This window comes from Carcharodon carcharias, chromosome 36, assembly GCF_017639515.1.
Source record: "Carcharodon carcharias isolate sCarCar2 chromosome 36, sCarCar2.pri, whole genome shotgun sequence".
Taxonomy (NCBI): domain Eukaryota; kingdom Metazoa; phylum Chordata; class Chondrichthyes; order Lamniformes; family Lamnidae; genus Carcharodon; species Carcharodon carcharias.
In genome coordinates this window covers 4,143,786-4,159,248 of record NC_054502.1, presented here as the reverse complement: position 1 = coordinate 4,159,248, position 15,463 = coordinate 4,143,786, and the positions used below count along the sequence as shown (strand labels likewise).

The window sequence follows — 15,463 nt, the reverse complement described above, 5'->3', positions numbered from 1 at the left end:
GATATAAATCCGTAAATAACCGAGGGGGGAGAGAGAGAAATAAATCCGTAAATAACCAGGGGGAGAGAGATATAAATCCGTAAACTGGGAGAGAGAGAAATAAATCCATAAATAACCGGGGGAGAGAGAGATATAAATCCGTAAATAACCGGGGGAGAGAGAGAAATAAATCCGTAAATAACCGGGGAGAGAGAGAAGTAAATCCATAAATAACCGGGGGGAGAGATATAAATCCGTAAATAACCGGGGGGAGAGATATAAATCTCTAAATAACCGGGGGAGAGAGAGATATAAATCCGTAAATAACCGGGAGAGAGAGAAATAAATCCGTAAATAACCGGGGGAGAGAGAAATAAATCCGTAAATAACCGGGGGAGAGAGAGAAATAAATCTGTAAATAACCGGGGGAGAGAGAGATAAATCCGTAAATAACCGGGGGAGAGAGAGAAATAAATCCGTAAATAACCGGGGAAGAGAGAGAAATAAGTCCATAAATAACCGGGGGAGAGAGAGATATAAATCCGTAAATAACCGGGGGAGAGCGAGAAATAAATCCGTAAATAACCGGGGGAGAGAGGGAAATAAATCCGCAAATAACCGGGGGAGAGAGAGATATAAATCCATAAATAACCGGGGGAGAGAGAGATATAAATCCATAAATAACCGGGGGAGAGAGAGATATAAATGCGCAAATAACCGGGGGAGAGAGAGATATAAATGCGCAAATAACCGGGAGAGAGAGAGATATAAATCCATAAATAACCGGGGGAGAGAGAGATATAAATCCGTAAATAACCGGGGGAGAGAGAGATATAAATCCGTAAATAACCGGGGGAGAGAGAGATATAAATCCATAAATAACCGGGGGAGAGAGAGGTATAAATCCATAAATAACCGGGGGAGAGAGAGACATAAATCCGTAAATAACCGGGGGAGAGAGAGACATAAATCCGTAAATAACCGGGGGAGAGAGAGATATAAATCCGTAAATAACCGGGGGAGAGAAATGTAAATCCGTAAATAACCGGGGGAGAGAGAGATATAAATCCGTAAATAACCGGGGGAGAGAGAAATAAATCCGTAAATAGCCGGGAGAGAGAGAGAAATAAATCCGTAAATAACTGGGAGAGAGAGAAATAAATCCATAAATAACTGGGAGAGAGAGATAAAATCCGTAAATAACCGGGGGGGGAGAGAAATAAATCCGTAATTAACCAGGGGGGGAGAGAGAAATAAATCCGTAAATAACCGGGGGGAGAGATATAAATCCGTTAAATAACCGGGGGAGAGCGAGAAATAAATCCGTAAATAACCAGGGGAGACAGAAATAAATCCGTAAATAACCAGGGCGGGAGAGAGAAATAAATCCGTAAATAGCCGGGAGAGAGAGGGAAATAAATCCGTAAATAACCGGGGGGGGAGAGAGGAATAAATCCGTAAATAACCGGGGGGGGGGAGAGAGAAATAAATCCGTAAATAACCGGGGGAGAAAGAGAAATAAATCCGTAAATAACCGGGGGGGAGAGAGAAATAAATCCGTAAATAACCGGGGGGAGAGAGATATAAATCCGTAAATAACTGGGAGAGAGAGAAATAAATCCGTAAATAACCGGGGTGGGGGGAGATATAAATCCATAAATAACCGAGGGAGAGAGAGATATAAATCCGTAAATAACTGGGAGAGAGAGAAATAAATCTGTAAATAACCGGGGGTAGAGAGAAATATAAATCCGTAATTAACTGGGAGAGAGAGAAATAAATCCATAAATAACCGGGGGAGAGAGAGATATAAATCCGTAAATAACCGGGAGGGAGATATGTAAATCCATTAATAACCGGGGGGGGGGAGAGAGAAATAAATCTGTAAATAACCGGGGGGGGGGGTGGGGAGAGAAATAAATGCTTAAATAACCAGGGGGGGAGAGAGAAATAAATCCATAAATAACCGGGGGGAGAGATATAAATCCGTAAATAACCGGGGGAGAGAGAGAAATAAATCCGTAAATAACCAGGAAGAGAGAGAAATAAATCCGTAAATAACTGGGGGAGAGAGAAATAAATCCATAAATAACCGGGGGAGAGAGAGATATAAATCCGTAAATAACCGGGGGAGAGAGAAATAAATCCGTAAATAACCGGGAGAGAGAGATATAAATCCGTAAATAACCGGGGGAGAGAGAGATATAAATCTGTAAATAACCGGGGGAGAGCGAGAAATAAATCCGTAAATAACCAGGGGGGGGAGAGAGAAATAAATCCGTAAATAACCAGGGGGGGGAGAGAGAAATAAATCCGTAAATAACTGGGGGAGATAGAGAAATAAATCTGTAAATAACCGGGGGAGAGAGAGATAAATCCGTAAATAACCGGGGGAGAGAGAGAAATAAATCCGTAAATAACCGGGGAAGAGAGAGAAATAAATCCATAAATAACCGCGGGAGAGAGAGATATAAATCCGTAAATAACTGGGGGAGAGAGAAATAAATCCGTAAATAACCGGGGGAGAGAGAGATATAAATCCGTAAATAACCGGGGGAGAGAGAAATAAATCCGTAAATAACCGGGAGAGAGAGAAATAAATCCGTAAATAACCGGGGGAGAGAGAAATAAATCTGTAAGTAACCAGGGGAGAGAGAAATAAATCCGTAAATAACCGGGAGAGAGAGATATAAATCCGTAAATAACCGGGAGAGAGAGATATAAATCCGTAAATAACCGGGGGGGAGAGAGATATAAATCCGTAAATAACCGGGGGGGGAGAGAAATAAATCCGTAAATAACCGGGGGAGAGAGAGATATAAATCCGTAAATAACCGGGGGAGAGAGAGGTATAAATCCGTAAATAACCGGGGGGGGGAGAGAAATAAATCCGTAAATAACCGGGGGAGAGAGAGATATAAATCCGTAAATAACCAGTGGAGAGAGAGAAATAAATCCGTAAATAACCAGGGGAGAGAGATATAAATCCGTAAATAACCGGGGGAGCGAGAGAAATAAATCCGTAAATTACCAGGGGAGAGAGAGATATAAATCCGTAAATAACCGGTGGAGAGAGAGAAATAACTCCGTAAATAACCGGGGTGGGGAGAGTGAAATAAATCCGTAAATAACCGGGGGGGGAGAGAGATATAAATCCGTAAATAACCGAGGGGGGGGAGAGAGAAATAAATCCGTAAATAACCAGGGGGAGAGAGATATAAATCCGTAAACTGGGAGAGAGAGAAATAAATCCATAAATAACCGGGGGAGAGAGAGATATAAATCCGTAAATAACCGGGGGAGAGAGAGAAATAAATCCGTAAATAACCGGGGAGAGAGAGAAGTAAATCCATAAATAACCGGGGGGAGAGATATAAATCCGTAAATAACCGGGGGGAGAGATATAAATCTCTAAATAACCGGGGGAGAGAGAGATATAAATCCGTAAATAACCGGGAGAGAGAGAAATAAATCCGTAAATAACCGGGGGAGAGAGAAATAAATCCGTAAATAACCGGGGGAGAGAGAGAAATAAATCTGTAAATAACCGGGGGAGAGAGAGATAAATCCGTAAATAACCGGGGGAGAGAGAGAAATAAATCCGTAAATAACCGGGGAAGAGAGAGAAATAAGTCCATAAATAACCGGGGGAGAGAGAGATATAAATCCGTAAATAACCGGGGGAGAGCGAGAAATAAATCCGTAAATAACCGGGGGAGAGAGGGAAATAAATCCGCAAATAACCGGGGGAGAGAGAGATATAAATCCATAAATAACCGGGGGAGAGAGAGATATAAATCCATAAATAACCGGGGGAGAGAGAGATATAAATGCGCAAATAACCGGGGGAGAGAGAGATATAAATGCGCAAATAACCGGGAGAGAGAGAGATATAAATCCATAAATAACCGGGGGAGAGAGAGATATAAATCCGTAAATAACCGGGGGAGAGAGAGATATAAATCCGTAAATAACCGGGGGAGAGAGAGATATAAATCCATAAATAACCGGGGGAGAGAGAGGTATAAATCCATAAATAACCGGGGGAGAGAGAGACATAAATCCGTAAATAACCGGGGGAGAGAGAGACATAAATCCGTAAATAACCGGGGGAGAGAGAGATATAAATCCGTAAATAACCGGGGGAGAGAGAGATGTAAATCCGTAAATAACCGGGGGAGAGAGAGATATAAATCCGTAAATAACCGGGGGAGAGAGAAATAAATCCGTAAATAGCCGGGAGAGAGAGAGAAATAAATCCGTAAATAACTGGGAGAGAGAGAAATAAATCCATAAATAACTGGGAGAGAGAGATAAAATCCGTAAATAACCGGGGGGGGAGAGAAATAAATCCGTAATTAACCAGGGGGGGAGAGAGAAATAAATCCGTAAATAACCGGGGGGAGAGATATAAATCCGTTAAATAACCGGGGGAGAGCGAGAAATAAATCCGTAAATAACCAGGGGAGACAGAAATAAATCCGTAAATAACCAGGGCGGGAGAGAGAAATAAATCCGTAAATAGCCGGGAGAGAGAGGGAAATAAATCCGTAAATAACCGGGGGGGGAGAGAGGAATAAATCCGTAAATAACCGGGGGGGGGGAGAGAGAAATAAATCCGTAAATAACCGGGGGAGAAAGAGAAATAAATCCGTAAATAACCGGGGGGGAGAGAGAAATAAATCCGTAAATAACCGGGGGGAGAGAGATATAAATCCGTAAATAACTGGGAGAGAGAGAAATAAATCCGTAAATAACCGGGGTGGGGGGAGATATAAATCCATAAATAACCGAGGGAGAGAGAGATATAAATCCGTAAATAACTGGGAGAGAGAGAAATAAATCTGTAAATAACCGGGGGTAGAGAGAAATATAAATCCGTAATTAACTGGGAGAGAGAGAAATAAATCCATAAATAACCGGGGGAGAGAGAGATATAAATCCGTAAATAACCGGGAGGGAGATATGTAAATCCATTAATAACCGGGGGGGGGAGAGAGAAATAAATCTGTAAATAACCGGGGGGGTGGTGGGGGGGGGTGGGGAGAGAAATAAATGCTTAAATAACCAGGGGGGGAGAGAGAAATAAATCCATAAATAACCGGGGGGAGAGATATAAATCCGTAAATAACCGGGGGAGAGAGAGAAATAAATCCGTAAATAACCGGGAAGAGAGAGAAATAAATCCGTAAATAACTGGGGGAGAGAGAAATAAATCCGTAAATAACCGGGGGAGAGAGAGATATAAATCCGTAAATAACCGGGGGAGAGAGAAATAAATCCGTAAATAACCGGGAGAGAGAGAAATAAATCCGTAAATAACTGGGGGAGAGAGAAATAAATCCGTAAGTAACCAGGGAAGAGAGAAATAAATCCGTAAATAACCAGGAGAGAGAGATATAAATCCGTAAATAACCGGGGGAGAGAGAGATATAAATCTGTAAATAACCGGGGGAGAGCGAGAAATAAATCCGTAAATAACCAGGGGAGAGAGAAATAAATCCGTAAATAACCAGGGGGGGGAGAGAGAAATAAATCCGTAAATAACTGGGGGAGATAGAGAAATAAATCTGTAAATAACCGGGGGAGAGAGAGATAAATCCGTAAATAACCGGGGGAGAGAGAGAAATAAATCCGTAAATAACCGGGGAAGAGAGAGAAATAAATCCATAAATAACCGGGGGAGAGAGAGATATAAATCCGTAAATAACTGGGGGAGAGAGAAATAAATCCGTAAATAACCGGGGGAGAGAGAGATATAAATCCGTAAATAACCGGGGGAGAGAGAAATAAATCCGTAAATAACCGGGAGAGAGAGAAATAAATCCGTAAATAACCGAGGGGGGGGAGAGAGAAATAAATCCGTAAGTAACCAGGGGAGAGAGAAATAAATCCGTAAATAACCGGGAGAGAGAGATATAAATCCGTAAATAACCGGGAGAGAGAGATATAAATCCGTAAATAACCGGGGGGGAGAGAGATATAAATCCGTAAATAACCGGGGGAGAGCGAGAAATAAATCCGTAAATAACCAGGGGAGAGAGAAATAAATCCGTAAATAACCAGGGGGGGGAGAGAGAAATAAATCCGTAAATAACCGGGGGAGATAGAGAAATAAATCTGTAAATAACCGGGGGAGAGAGAAATAAATCCGTAAGTAACCAGGGGAGAGAGAAATAAATCCGTAAATAACCGGGAGAGAGAGATATAAATCCGTAAATAACCGGGGGAGAGAGAGATATAAATCCGTAAATAACCGGGGGAGAGAGAGATATAAATCCGTAAATAACCGGGGGAGAGAGAGGTATAAATCCGTAAATAACCGGGGGGGGAGAGAAATAAATCCGTAAATAACCGGGGGAGAGAGAGATATAAATCCGTAAATAACCAGGGGAGAGAGAGAAATAAATCCGTAAATAACCAGGGGAGAGAGATATAAATCCGTAAATAACCGGGGGAGCGAGAGAAATAAATCCGTAAATTACCAGGGGAGAGAGAGATATAAATCCGTAAATAACCGGTGGAGAGAGAGAAATAACTCCGTAAATAACCGGGGTGGGGAGAGTGAAATAAATCCATAAATAACCGGGGGGGGGAGAGAGATATAAATCCGTAAATAACCGAGGGGGGGGAGAGAGAAATAAATCCGTAAATAACCAGGGGGAGAGAGATATAAATCCGTAAACTGGGAGAGAGAGAAATAAATCCATAAATAACCGGGGGAGAGAGAGATATAAATCCGTAAATAACCGGGGGAGAGAGAGAAATAAATCCGTAAATAACCGGGGAGAGAGAGAAGTAAATCCATAAATAACCGGGGGGAGAGATATAAATCCGTAAATAACCGGGGGGAGAGATATAAATCTCTAAATAACCGGGGGAGAGAGAGATATAAATCCGTAAATAACCGGGAGAGAGAGAAATAAATCCGTAAATAACCGGGGGAGAGAGAAATAAATCCGTAAATAAACGGGGGAGAGAGAGAAATAAATCTGTAAATAACCGGGGGAGAGAGAGATAAATCCGTAAATAACCGGGGCAGAGAGAGAAATAAATCCGTAAATAACCGGGGAAGAGAGAGAAATAAGTCCATAAATAACCGGGGGAGAGAGAGATATAAATCCATAAATAACTGGGAGAGAGAGATATAAATCCATAAATAACTGGGAGAGAGAGCTATAAATCCGTAAATAACTGGGAGAGAGAGTTATAAATCCATAAAAAACTGGGAGAGAGAGATATAAATCCGTAAATAACTGGGGGAGAGAGAGATATAAATCCGTAAATAACTGGGAGAGAGAGATATAAATCCGTAAATAACTGGGAGAGCGAGATATAAATCCATAAATAACTGGGAGAGAGATATAAATCTGTAAATAACCGGGGGAGAGAGATATATAAATCCGTAAATAACCGGGGCAGAGAGAGATATAAATCCATAAATAACTGGGAGAGAGAGATATAAATCCGTAAATAACTGGGAGAGAGAGATATAAATCCGTAAATAACTGGGAGAGAGAGATATAAATCCGTAAATAACCGGGGGAGAGAGAGATATAAATCCGTAAATAACTGGGAGAGAGAGATATAAATCCGTAAATAACTGGGAGAGAGAGATATAAATCCGTAAATAACCGGGGGAGAGAGAGAAATAAATCCGTAAATAACCAGGGGAGAGAGAAATAAATCCGTAAATAACCGGGGGAGAGAGAGAAATAAATCCGTAAATAACCGGGGGAGAGAGAGAAATAAATCCGTAAATAACCGGGGGAGAGAGAAATAAATCCGTAAATAACCGGGGGAGAGAGAGAAATAAATCCGTAAATAACCGGGGGAGAGAGAAATAAATCCGTAAATAACCGGGGAAGAGAGAGAAATAAATCCGTAAATAACCGGGGGAGAGAGAGAAATAAATCCGTAAATAACCGGGGGAGAGAGAGAAATAAATCCATAAATTACCGGGGCAGAGTGAGAAATAAATCCGCAAAAGACCAGGGAGAGAGAGGAATACCCAGAGAGAGAGGATCACCCGGAGAGCGCGAGAGGAACACCCGGAGGGAGGGAGAGAGCGAGAGAGAGGGAGGAATACGCGGAGAGAGAGGGAGGAATACGCGGAGAGAGAGGGAGAGGAATACGCAGAGAGAGAGAGAGGAATACGCAGAGAGAGAGAGAGGAATACGCGGAGAGAGAGAGAGGAATACGCGGAGAGAGAGAGAGATGAATACGCGGAGAGAGAGAGGAATACGCGGAGAGAGAGAGAGAGAGGAATACCCGAAGAGAGAGAGAGGACTACCCGAAGAGAGAGAGCGGAATACCCGGAAGGTGAGAGAGGAACACCCGGAGGGAGGGAGAGAGTGAGAGGAATACGCGGAGAGAGAGGAATACGCGGAGAGAGAGAGAGAGAGAGGAATACGCGGAGAGAGAGAGAGGAATACCCGAAGAGAGAGGGAGAGAGAGGATCACCCGGAGAGCGAGAGAGGAACACCCGGAGGGAGAGGGAGGAACACCCGGATGGAGAGAGAGGAACATCCGGAGGAAGGGAGAGGAACACCCGGAGGGAGGGAGAGAGAGAGAGGAATACGCGGAGAGAGAGAGGGAATACCCCGAGAGAGAGAGAGGGAATACCCCGAGAGAGAGCGAGAGGAATACCCGGAGAGAGAGAGAGGAATACCCGGAGAGTGAGAGAGAGAGGAATACCCGGAGAGAGAGAGAGGAATACCCGGAGAGTGAGAGAGAGAGGAATACTCGGAGAGTGAGAGAGAGAGGAATACCCGGAGGGAGAGAGAGGAACACCCGGAGGGAGGGAGAGAGTGAGAGGAATATGCGGAGAGAGAGGAATACGCAGAGAGACAGGAATACGCGGAGAGAGAGAGAGAGAGGAATACGCGGAGAGAGAGAGAGGAATACCCGAAGAGAGAGGGAGAGAGAGGATCACCCGGAGAGCGAGAGAGGAACACCCAGAGAGCGAGAGAGGAACACCCGGAGGGAGAGAGAGTAACACCCAGATGGAGAGGGAGGAACACCGGATGGAGAGGGAGGAACACCGGATGGAGAGGGAGGAACACCGGATGGAGAGAGAGGAACACCGGATGGAGAGAGAGGAACACCCGGATGGAGAGAGAGGAACACCCGGAGGAAGGGAGAGGAACACCCGGAGGGAGGGAGAGAGAGAGAGAGGAATACACGGAGAGAGAGGAATACACGGAGAGAGAGGAATACACGGAGAGAGAGAGAGAGGAATACGCGGAGAGAGAGGAATACATGGAGAGAGAGAGAGGAATATGCGGAGAGAGAGGAATACACGGAGAGAGAGAGAGGAATACGCGGAGAGAGAGAGAGAGGAATACGCAGAGAGAGAGGAATACACGGAGAGAGAGAGAGAGAGGAATAACCGGAGAGAGAGGAATACCCAGTGAGAGAGAGAGAGGAATACCCAGTGAGAGAGAGAGGAATACCCGGAGAGAGAGAGGGAGGAACACCCGGAGAGAGAGAGGGAGGAACACCCGGAGAGAGAGAGAGAGGAATACCCGGAGAGAGAGAGGAATACCCGGAGAGAGAGAGAGAGAGGAATACCCGGAGAGAGAGAGAGAGAGAGAGAGAGAGGAATACCCGGAGGGAGAGAGAGGAACACCCGGAGGGAGAGAGAGGAACACCCGGAGGGAGAGAGAGGAACACCCGGAGGAAGGGAGAGGAACACCCGGAGGAAGGGAGAGGAACACCCGGAGGGAGGGAGAGAGAGAGGAATACGCAGAGCGAGAGAGGAATACGCAGAGCGAGAGAGGAATACACGGAGCGAGAGAGGAATACGCGGAGAGAGAGGAATACGCGGAGCGAGAGAGGAATACGCGGAGCGAGAGAGGAATACGCGGAGAGAGAGGGAGAGGAATACCCGGAAGGAGAGAGAGAGAGGAATACGCGGAGAGAGGGGAATACGCGGAGGGAGGGAGAGGAATATGCGGAGGGAGGGAGAGGAATATGTGGAGGGAGAGAGAGGAATATGTGGAGGGAGAGAGAGGAATACGCGGAGGGAGAGAGAGGAATACGCGGAGGGAGAGAGAGGAATACGCGGAGGGAGAGAGAGGAATACGCGGAGGGAGAGAGAGGAATACGCGGAGGGAGAGAGAGGAATACGCGGAGGGAGAGAGAGGAATACGCGGAGGGAGAGAGAGGAATACGCGGAGGGAGAGAGGAATACGCGGAGAGAGGAATACGCGGAGAGAGAGAGAGAGAGAGGAATACCCGGAGAGAGAGAGAGAGAGAGAGGAATACCCGGAGAGAGAGAGAGAGGAATACCCGGAGAGAGAGAGAGAGGAATACCCGGAGAGAGAGAGAGAGAGAGGAATACCCGGAGAGAGAGAGAGAGAGGAATACCCGGAGAGAGAGGGAGAGAGAGGAATACCCGGAGAGAGGGAGAGAGAGGAATACCCGGAGAGAGGGAGAGAGAGGAATACCCGGAGAGAGAGAGAGAGAGGAATACCCGGAGAGAGAGAGAGAGAGGAATACCCGGAGAGAGAGAGAGGAATACCCGGAGAGAGAGAGAGAGGAATACCCGGAGAGAGAGAGAGAGAGAGAAATACCCGGAGAGAGAGAGAGGAATACCCGGCGAGAGAGAGAGAGAGGAATACCCGGCGAGAGAGAGAGAGGAATACCTGGAGAGAGAGAGAGGAATACCCGGAGAGAGAGAGAGAGAGAGAGAGAGAGAGAGGAATACCCGGAGAGAGAGAGAGAGAGGAATACCCGGTGAGAGAGAGATAGAGGAATACCCGGAGAGAGAGAGAGAGAGGAATACCTGGAGAGAGAGAGAGGAATACCCGGAGAGAGAGAGAGAGAGGAATACCCGGAGAGAGAGAGAGAGAGGAATACCCGGAGAGGGAGAGGAATACCCGGAGAGAGAGGGAGAGGAATACCCGGAGAGAGAGGGAGAGGAATACCCGGAGAGAGAGGGAGAGGAATACCCGGAGAGAGGGAGAGGAATACCCGGAGAGAGAGAGGAATACCCGGAGAGAGAGAGAGAGAGGAATACCCGGAGAGAGAGAGAGAGAGAGAGAGAGAGGAATACCCGGAGAGTGAGAGAGAGAGGAATACCCGAAGAGTGAGAGAGAGAGGAATACCCGGAGAGTGAGAGAGAGAGGAATACCTGGAGAGAGAGAGAGGAATACCCGGAGAGAGAGAGAGAGGAATACTCGGAGAGAGAGAGAGAGAGGAATACCCGGGGAGAGAGAGAGAGAGGAATACCCGGGGAGAGAGAGAGAGAGGAATACCCGGAGAGAGAGAGAGAGAGGAATACCCGGAGAGAGAGGAATACCTGGAGAGAGAGAGAGAGAGAGAGGGAGGAATACCCGGAGAGAGAGAAGGGATACCCGGAGAGAGAGAGAGAGGAATACCCAGAGAGAGAGAGGAATACCCGGAGAGAGAGAGGAATACCCGGAGAGAGAGAGAGAGAGGAATACCCGGAGAGTGAGAGAGAGAGGAATACCGGGAGAGAGAGGAATACCCGGAGAGAAAGAGAGGAATAACCGGAGAGAAAGAGAGGAATACCCGGAGAGAGAGAGAGGAATACCCGGAGAGAGAGAGAGGAGAATACCCGGAGAGAGAGAGAGGGGAATACCCGCTGAGAGAGAGAGAGGAATACCCGGAGAGAGAGAGAGGAATACCTGGAGAGAGAGGAATACCTGGAGAGTGAGAGAGAGAGGAATACCTGGAGAGAGAGAGAGGAATACCTGGAGAGAGAGAGAGGAATACCTGGAGAGAGAGAGAGGAATACCTGGAGAGAGAGAGAGGAATACCCGGAGAGAGAGAGAGGAATACCCGGAGAGAGAGAGAGGAATACCCGGAGAGAGAGAGAGGAATACCTGGAGAGAGAGAGAGAGGAATACCTGGAGAGAGAGAGAGAGGAATACCTGGAGAGAGAGAGAGAGGAATACCTGGAGAGAGAGAGAGAGGAATACCTGGAGAGAGAGGAGTACCCGGAGAGTGAGAGAGTGAGGAATACCTGGAGAGAGAGAGAGGAATACCCAGCGAGAGAGAGAGAGGAATACCCGGCGAGAGAGAGAGAGGAATACCCGGAGAGAGAGAGAGAGGAATACCCGGAGAGAGAGAGAGAGGAATACCCGGAGAGAGAGAGAGAGGGATACCCAGAGAGAGAGAGAGAAGGGATACCCGGAGAGAGAGAGAAGGGATACCCGGAGAGGAGAGAGAGAGAAGGGATACCCGGAGAGAGAGAGAGAAGGGATACCCGGAGTGAGAGAGAGAGAAAGAGAAGGGATACCCGGAGAGAGAAAGAGAAGGGATACCCGGAGAGAGAGAGAGAAGGGATACCCGGAGAGAGAGAGAGAGAGAGGAATACCCAGAGAGAGAGAGAGAGAGAGAGGAATACCCGGAGGAACAGAGGGAGTGAGGAATACCCGGAGAGAGAGAGAGAGGAATACCCGGAGAGAGAGAGAGAGGGATACCCAGAGAGAGAGAGAGAAGGGATACCCGGAGAGAGAGAGAAGGGATACCCGGAGAGGAGAGAGAGAGAAGGGATACCCGGAGAGAGAGAGAGAAGGGATACCCGGAGTGAGAGAGAGAGAAAGAGAAGGGATACCCGGAGAGAGAAAGAGAAGGGATACCCGGAGAGAGAGAGAGAAGGGATACCCGGAGAGAGAGAGAGAGAGAGGAATACCCAGAGAGAGAGAGAGAGAGAGAGAGAGGAATACCCGGAGGAACAGAGGGAGTGAGGAATACCCGGAGAGAGGGGATTACCTGGAGAGAGAGAGAGAGGATTACCTGGAGAGAGTGAGAGAGGGGAATACGCGAAGAGAGAGAGGAATACCAGGAGAGAGAGATAGAGAGAGAGAGAGAGAGGAATGCCCAGAGAGAGAGAGATGAATACCCAGAGAGAGAGAGAGGAGGGAATACCCGAAGAGAGAGAGAGAGAGGAATACCCGAAGAGAGAGGGAGAGAGAGGATCACCCGGAGAGCGAGAGAGGAACACCCGGAGAGCGAGAGAGGAACACCTGGAGAGCGAGAGAGGAACACCCGGAGGGAGAGGGAGGAACACCCGGATGGAGAGAGAGGAACACCCGGAGAGAGAGGATTACCTGGAGAGAGAGAGAGAGAGAGGATTACCTGGAGAGAGAGAGGAATACCTGGAGAGAGAGCGAGAGAGAGAGGAATACCCGAAGAGAGAGAGGAATACCCGGAGAGAGAGAGAGAGAGGAATGCCCAGAGAGAGAGAGATGAATACCCAGAGAGAGAGAGAGAGAGAGGGGAATACCTGGAGAGAGAGAGAGAGAGGAATACCCGGAGAGAGAGAGAGAGTGGGGGGGGCAATAATCGGAGAGAGAGCGAGGAATACCCGGAGAGAGAGGGGAATACCCAGAGAGAGAGGAATACCCGGGGAGCGAGAGAGAAAGAGAGAGGAATATCCGGAGAGAGAGAGAGACAAATACCCGGTGAGAGAGTAATACCCGGAGAGAGAGAGAGAGGAATACCCGGAGAGAGATAGAGAGGAATACCCGCAGATGGGGAGATAGAGAGCTCGGAATACTTGGTGAAAGAGAGGTACACCTGGAGAGATATAGATGGCAATACTCAATGGGGTGAGGGAGAAAGAGAGAGATACCCGGAGCGAGAGAGAGAGGGAGTGTGAGTCCAAGCGCTGGGTGGGTGTTGGGAGAGGTGAGTGATTGAAGGAGCTGGGCGGGTGTTGGGAGCAGAAAGTGAGTGAAGGGGATGGGCAAGTGTTGTGGAAGAGTGAGTGAAGGGGGTGGGTGAGCGTCTGAGGGGAGATGCAGGTGAAGGGGGAGGGTGAGCGTCTGAGGGGAGAGTGAGTGAAAGGGTGGGTGGGTGAGGGTTTGAAGGGGAGAGTGAGTGAAGAGGGTGGGTGTTGGGGGGGAGAGTGAGTGAAGGTGGGTGTTGGGGAGAGTGAGTGAAGGGGGTGGGTGTTGGGGAGAGTGAGTGAAGGGGGTTGGTGTTGGGGGGGAGAGTGAGTGAAGGGGGTTGGAGTTGGGGGGGAGAGTGAGTGAAGGGGGTGGGTGTTGGGGAGAGTGAATGAAGGGGGTTGGAGTTGGGGGGGAGAGTGAGTGAAGGGGGTGGGTGTTGGGGAGAGTGAATGAAGGGGGTGGGTGTTGGAGAGAGTGAGTGAAGGGGGTGGGTGTTGGGGAGAGTGAGTGAAGGGGGTGGGTGTTGGGGGGGAAAGTGAGTGAAGGGGGTTGGTGTTGGGGGGGAGAGTGAGTGAAGGGGGTGGGTTTTGGGGAGAGTGAGTGAAGGGGGTGGGTGTTGGGCGGGAGAGTGATTGAAGGGAGTGGGTTTTGGGGAGAGTGAGTGAAGGGGGTGGGTGTTGGGGTGGGAGAGTGATTGAAGGGGGTGGGTGTTGGGGGAGAGTGAGTGAAGGGGGTTGGTGTTGGGGGCAGAGTGAGTGAAGGGGGTGGGTGTTGCGGGGGGAGAGCGAGTGAAGGGGGTTGGTGTTGGGGGAGAGTGAGTGAAGGGGGTTGGTGTTGGGAGAGTGAGTGAAGGGGGTGGGTGTTGGGGAAGGAGTGAATGAAGGTGGTGGGTGTTGGGAGGGGAGAGAGATTGAAGAGGCTGGGGGGGTGAGTGTTGGGAGGGGAGAGTGAGTGAAGGGGGTGGTGTTGGTGGGGAGAGCGAGTGAAGGGGGTTGGCGTTGGGGGAGAGTGAGTGAAGGGGGTTGGTGTTGGGGGGAGAGTGAGTGAAGGGGGTGGGTGTTGGGGGAGGAGTGAGTGAAGGTGGTGGGTGTTTGGAGGGGAGAGAGATTGAAGAGGCTGGGTGGGTGAGTGTTGGGAGGGGAGAGTGAGTGAAGGGGGTGGTGTTGGTGGGGAGAGCGAGTGAAGGGGGTTGGCGTTGGGGGAGAGTGAGTGAAGGGGGTGGGTGTTGGGAGGGGAGAGTGAGTGAAGGGGGTTGGTGTTGGGGGGAGAGTGAGTGAAGGGGGTTGGTGTTGGGGGGAGAGTGAGTGAAGGGGGTGCGTGTTGGGGGGGGAGAGTGAGTGAAGGGGGTGGGTGTTGGGAGGGGAGAGCGAGTGAAGAGGCTGGGGGGGTGAGTGTTGGGAGGGGAGTGTGAGTGAAGGGAGTGGGTGTTGGCGGGGAGAGTGAGTGAAGGGGGTGGGTGTTGGGGAGAGTGAGTGAAGGGGGTGAGTGTTGGGAGGGGAGAGTGAGTGAAGGGGCTGGGTGTTGGGAGAGTGTGTGAAAGTGGCGAGTGTTGGGAGGGGAGAGCAAGTGAAGAGGATGGGGAGTGAGTGTTGGGAGGGGAGAGAGTGAAGGGGGTGGGTGTTGGGAGAGGAGAGCGAGTGAAGAGGGTAGGGGGTGAGTGTTGGGAGGGGAGAGTGAGTGAAGGGGCTGGGTGTTGGGGAGAGTGAGTGAAGGGGGTGGGTGTTGGGGAGAGTGAGTGAAGGGGGTGAGTGTTGGGGGGGAGAGTGAGTGAAGGGGGTGAGTGTTGGGGGGGAGAGTGAGTGAAGGGGGTGGGTGTTGGGGGGGAGATTGAGTGAAGG

General features: G+C 48.8%; 1 protein-coding gene across 3 annotated transcripts in view; it reads left to right on the top strand.

The window, feature by feature from the left end:
- The window catches only part of khdc4 (KH domain containing 4, pre-mRNA splicing factor), a 118,014-nt gene that overhangs the window by 4,126 nt on the left and 98,425 nt on the right, over positions 1–15,463 (top strand). The window contains exon 1 of one of the 3 annotated variants that reach the window (XM_041179704.1): positions 8,250–8,301. The exons of the other annotated variants lie outside the window; for them this stretch is intronic. The gene's annotated coding sequence lies outside the window, so the exon portion shown is untranslated. Of the gene's footprint in view, positions 1–8,249; positions 8,302–15,463 lie in introns of those variants that run through there. 3 annotated transcript variants of the gene reach the window in all.